Consider the following 6,000-nt stretch of genomic DNA (forward strand, 5'->3'; position numbering starts at 1 on the left):
CTCTGAGTTCAACTCGAGATAACCAGTTATAAGAATATGGCTCACCGAATCCTTCCGAACTAACCTGCTCCGGGACAGGCTAACTCAGGACTAACTCCATTTATCCTGAATAAAGTATCTGAGCTGTGAATTGAGGACCAATGAAATCAGATTCCCTCCCTCTCTCAAAGATAGTCATCATCATTTGAGGAAGACTGATTAAATATTTTGTTAATTCAATTTTTTTGTATGTAAAGAAATAGTAAAATGTTAAAATTCCTATCACATTATTTAGTAAGGACAGAATGCATTTGAAACTTCACTCGCTGTAAAACTTTTGTATGACAAATAAAATTTGAATTATAATGATGAATTGATTTTATTGAAAGGAGTCGGGAAAAAAGGCAGCATTAACGATGTCATGACGTGGCCCTCTTTGGGTATAGCGAGTGCCTTCCCCCTCTCTCCCTCTTACACCCAGGTTCTGTTATCTCAGGTCGTAAATTCCTGGAGGAGACTCTCTCCCTCATGCGGTATAGAGAGAGAAAGCTTCACAGTAGAACAAAGGAATTTCTTCTACATCACAGAACTTGAGAACTGAACAATATCCATGTTTTGGAGAATGTGTAAAAGGTCGGTGGAGAAACCAGCTACGACTGGTCCATTTTGTTTTATTATTGTGACCTCAGGAAAGACAATACCATAACTCTGTTTATACAGGAGCCTCCGTTATGAGGCTTGCATCTAATTATTGTATAAAATGAATGAGTAAAGATGAAACTATTTGTGAAATTGTGTAATGTGATTTTAAACCGTTAATGTGAGAGAATTGTATTCCCTTTAAAGTTTAACTAAGTCATTGGCCCACCCCATGTGCACAAACATTGATCTGGCATCACGGGACAGCCCTTTTCTACTGTTACGAATATAACCCCCACCTGAAGGAATTCCCTTCAGACCATGCGTACCTCGATCACAGATCGTATAGACCATAAAAACCTCAGTATAAACTAGGGTTGTAATGGTTGTTGAAACTCTGAGATTATCAATTCCGACAGAATAAGAGCAAATCTTCGATACTAATTACTAGTCTGCAGCTAGAAGTTATGTCGACCTGAAATGCGAAGACCGACAACCGCCGAAACATCTATCTATAAGAACATTTCTGAATGGGACTCTGAATTATCCATTCTAACCAAGAAAGACTTCATGGGAGAGAGAGAGAGACGATTCCAACAGAGATCACGACGACACACTGAGCGTAAATATATATATTGATTGCAATTATTCCCGAATGAGTGAGCGTTCATGTGCAAAGGATTAGCATTTCAATTACAATATTTATCAACTGTGTAGTGACTTTTGTCTTTCGCGCCCTTCTCAGTACACACCCACTTCCTTTTGTCCACCAAGCCGCCATATCGGCTTAGCCCACTAGGGCACATCCCCTATCATTTCCTTGTAACCATATCTACTGTTTGTTTGTTAGTTTATGCATTTCTGTGATTATTTAGTTAGTAAATAAATGATTAAGACAATTGATGTATGGAGGATTCATAGTGAAGGCAGTTTATCAGGCTACAGTATTCAGACCACTTGACTTTTTCCACATTTTGTTATGTTACAGCCTTATTCTAAAATTGCTTAAATACGTTTTTTCCTGATCAATTTATACACAGTACCCCCATAATGACAAAGCAAAAACATGTTTTTTTGCGCACAAAAACTAAAGCTGAAATATCACAATTACATCTAGAGCTGAAATATCACAATTACAGACCCTTTACTCAGTTCTTTGTTGAAACACCTTTGGCAATGATTACAGCCTTGAGTCTTCTTGGGTATGATGCTACAAGCTGGGCACACCTGTATTTGGGGAGTTTCTCCCATTCTTCTCTGCAGATCCTCTCAAGTTCTGTCAGATTGGATGGGGAGCGTCGCTGCACAGCTATTTTCAGGTCTCTCCAGAGATGTTTGATCGGGTTCAAGTCCGGACATTCAGAGACTTGTCCCGAAGCCACTCCTGCGGTCTTGGCTGTGTGCTTAGGGTCGTTGTCCTGCTGGAAGGTGAAACTTCACCCCAGTCTGAGGTCCTGAACGCTCAGTAGCAGGTTTTCATCAAGGATCTCTCTGTACTTTGCTCAGTTCGACCCTGACTAGTCTCCCAGTCCCTGCCTCTGAAAAACATCCCCACAGCATGATGCTGCCACCATCATGCCTCACCATAGGGATGGTGCCATTCGTGATGCTTGGCATGGAGGCCAAAGAGTTCAATCTTGGTTTCATCAGACTAGAGAATCTTGTTTGTCATTGTCTGAGAGTCCGTTAGGTGCCTGTTGGCAAACTCCAAGCGGGCTGTCATTTCCTGAGGAGTGGCTTCAGTCTGGCCACTGAAAGGCCTGATTGGTATAGTGCTGCAGAGATGGTTGTCCTTCTGGAAGGTTCTCCCATCTCCACAGAGGAACTCTAGAGCTCTGTGAGAGTGACCATCGGGTTCATGGTCCCCAGATCTCTGCCTAGAATTGTTTTTATTTTTAATACATTTGCAAACATTTCTAAAAAACTGTTTTTGAATTGTGTTTAGATTGATGAGGGAAATTATTTATTTAATCCATTTTAGAATAAGGCTGTAATGTAACAAAATGTGGAAAAAGGGAAGGGGTCTGAATACTTTCCGAATGCACTCTAAATTATGATGAACTTTACAGGGTGGTGAAAGTGCACGGTGATGAGCTTGATGCTCCTTTCTAATAAATATTGAGGGTCTTATTCTGGTGACATGATGATCGAAGCTTGGCTGCCATTTGACAAATAAAATAATCTTGCTCTTTTGTCCATAAAAATCTCATCATGTAGGTAGGCTATACCCTAACCTAACGATGCAGGCTTGGCTATACCCGCTCTGTATCTGCGAGCTGTTGGCTAGCGCTATATAATGCAACATTTTTATCAACAAAATCCATCTGTAGAGTTGAAAATGTGATGGAAACCAATTTAACTTTTATTTTTTATTTGGTGCTTAGGAATTTAACATCAAAAAGTATTTTTTATGTACACTACTTCATTAAGCACAGCTTTTTATCCGCAACTAGACAGTTTGGTGGAAACACCCCTCTGGTGGGAAAATGTGTATATTGTTTTTATGCAGATTTTAGAATATTCACAAGAAAATCTGTTGCAAACAGGTCGTTTTCAATAAAATGTCACAATAAGTTGTAGAGCGTTCGATTTGCATGCTGGGGGGCAAGGAGACTCGGAGACCCTTTGATCGTTGTAGAAATCCTTCCCGCATCTTTCATTCGCTTGAGGACTACAGTGCACAACACATCAGCTGTCTGTGACCAGGCGGAAAAACCTTTCCAAGCCAAACCTTCATATCATAACTGCTAACCGCTACACACAGCCAACATCATTGTCACCATATTAACGTCATAGTCAACATAGCTACTAGAACTATGCTACAATCATGCAGTACAGTGTACAGTCAGCAGCAAACAGTTTTGCAGTTACACAATACATAGCGATACATGAATAACCAAAAGCTTACCTTGACTTGGAAGAGCTCCAGTTTTGGATAGCCATAGCCAGCTAGCTAAATTAGCATCCCTCTCTGTTTGAGCCTGGTGTTTGAGTAGGCTAAACTAGCTAGCTCCATTTGCTTGCTAAGTAAGTGAAAGTGAAAGTGAAAAATTATCTGATCCTTTGATTGGGTGGACAACATGTCAGTTCATGCTACAAGAGCTCTGGTTATCACGACTCAGGATATGACGACTCAGATACAGACACAAGAGGTAGATGGTTCGGTTCTCAGAATATTTATTATAACCAAGGGGCAGGAAAAAGGTCAGGTCAAGGGCAGGCAGAGGTTCGTAGTCCAAGGTAAAGTCACAAAGGGACAGAACGGCAGGCAGGCTCAGGGTAAGGGCATGCAGAAAGGTCGGAACCACCAGAAAGACTAGAAAACAAAAACTAGGAGACAAAGGGCTGTGAGACAAGGTTTAATCCTAGAAACATGGAAAGCGGGATGTATACAGAGCAACAGAAGATGAATAGCAGAGGGGCTAAGGACTTGGGGAATGGACCAACAAAACGAGTGGAACACTTTTGAGACTCCACCCGGAGGGGCAGATAACAGGTGGACAGCCATACCCTCTGCATGGGCCGATAGTGGGGAGCCAGGGTGGCGATCCGCCTGTCACCGATACCTGGAGGTGGTCTTAAGAAGAGTGGACCGGGCTCTCTTCCAGGTACGCCGACAGCGGCGGATGAACATCTGGGCAGAGGGTATGTTGACCTCTTCCTCTTGCTCAAGGAAGAGCGGGGGCTGGTAACCCAATGAACACTCGAGGGGCGTGAGTCCAGTGGCAGGGAAGGGAGTTGTGGGACTACTCCACCCACACAAGTTGTTGGCTCCAGGTGGTGGGGTTGGCAGAGATGAGGCAGCAAAGAGTAGTCTCCAGGTCCTGATTGGCTCACTCCGATTGGCCGATGGACTGGGGATGAAACCCGGAGGACAGGCTGGCCGATGACCCAATGAGGTTGCAGAATGCCTTCTAGAACCTGGACAAGAACAGAGGATCCCGATCGGAGACCATGTCGACCGGAAGTCCATGGATCCGGAAGACGTGCTCCACCATAAGCTGGGCCGTTTTCCTGGCTGAGGGTAACTTGGGAAGGGGAATGAAATGTGCGGCTTTGGAAAACCTATCCACCACAGTAAGGATGGTGGTGTTGCCATCTGACGGAGGGTGAAAGATTAGTTGAATCTTTGTGGGTAGCTGGACAGGTAGGATAACTGACAGTGAAGGTGAACAGGTGGTCACGTGTCAGGTGACAGAAGAATGGATGAGACTGAGGCAGGAATTCCTTTAACCATAAAGTGGTATATTTACTGAGTAGTCTGTGCTGCATAACAAAGGAAACAAATTAACACGTATCCAATCAAATTCATAATCACAAAGATCAAATCATAACAATCATTCATTATTAACATAATTAGGGAATTCATGAATCCAGTTAATTAAGAAGTCAATAGTAATCACCTGTGAGTCATTTAGGCTCTTAACTATTTCGCATAAATCATGAAATAAAGACAAACAGTGAATGGTCATTCAATCTATAATCTCCTTTAGTTTGATATCAAAGTCGATCAGTTAGCAAACAATGACATTTCTCATTTCACCCTTTCAATTGGTCTTCATGTGTACATGGAATTAATTTAATTACATATTAACCATATCGCTTGCATAATTGGCCTATGAGGATCCGTATGATCATTTACAATTCACATTACACAATATGTTTGAAGCGTGCGCTCCAAGCCGCGCTCCGCGATAACAACTATAAACAATAACTGATAGCCCACTCTCCCGATCGCAACAGATAGTTCAGATGAAAGGTAACAGAGTCGGTGGACTTACGTGGATTCATGGACGCACAGAACTTCAAGCAGACGGAGTTAAGGAAGAGAAAGCAGCGAGATCAGGCGATGCCGTTTTCCTCCTTTTATGTGGATGAGATCTGTCGGTCATTGCCACCTGACCTAATTAAAGCGCTCTGGCCCAGCTGAGTAAGTGGCCATGAATTAAAGGATTATTCCACCAACTCCATGGGCCTTTTCTACAGCCACCCTGGAAATTTGGTAAATTCCACACTCCTCAAAAAGGCTCATTGCTCCCCGTCCTCCGTCATCTCAGGGAGAGGAATTAGTCGAGCAACTGGCCTAATATATGTCCGGTTCTTTACCTGGATCTCTACTGATCTAACGCGACCATCGATCCCAGGCATGGTCTTAGTGATACGTCCCACCGGCCAGGAGGCTCGAGGCAGCTGAGGGTCCACCACCATTACTACTTGGCCAGTTTCCAGGCTGGCCATTTCTCTCCGCCATTTCCCTCTGTGCTGTAGGCTTGGTAGGTAATCCCGAATGAATCGGGCCCAGAAATGGTCAGCCAAGATCTGGCTGTGTCGCCACCGGCGTCTGCCAACGAGGTTGGTATCAGCATACATGGCTTGAGGAAG

At 43.4% G+C, this 6,000-nt stretch overlaps 1 pseudogene; it reads left to right on the forward strand.

The window, feature by feature from the left end:
* LOC120056237 overlaps positions 1 to 4,508 on the forward strand; it is a 57,657-nt pseudogene extending 53,149 nt beyond the window's left edge.
* The last annotated feature ends 1,492 nt before the right edge of the window (positions 4,509 to 6,000 follow it).

The sequence above is a fragment of the Salvelinus namaycush genome, chromosome 11 (assembly GCF_016432855.1).
Source record: "Salvelinus namaycush isolate Seneca chromosome 11, SaNama_1.0, whole genome shotgun sequence".
In the NCBI taxonomy this organism is placed as follows: Eukaryota; Metazoa; Chordata; class Actinopteri; order Salmoniformes; family Salmonidae; genus Salvelinus; species Salvelinus namaycush.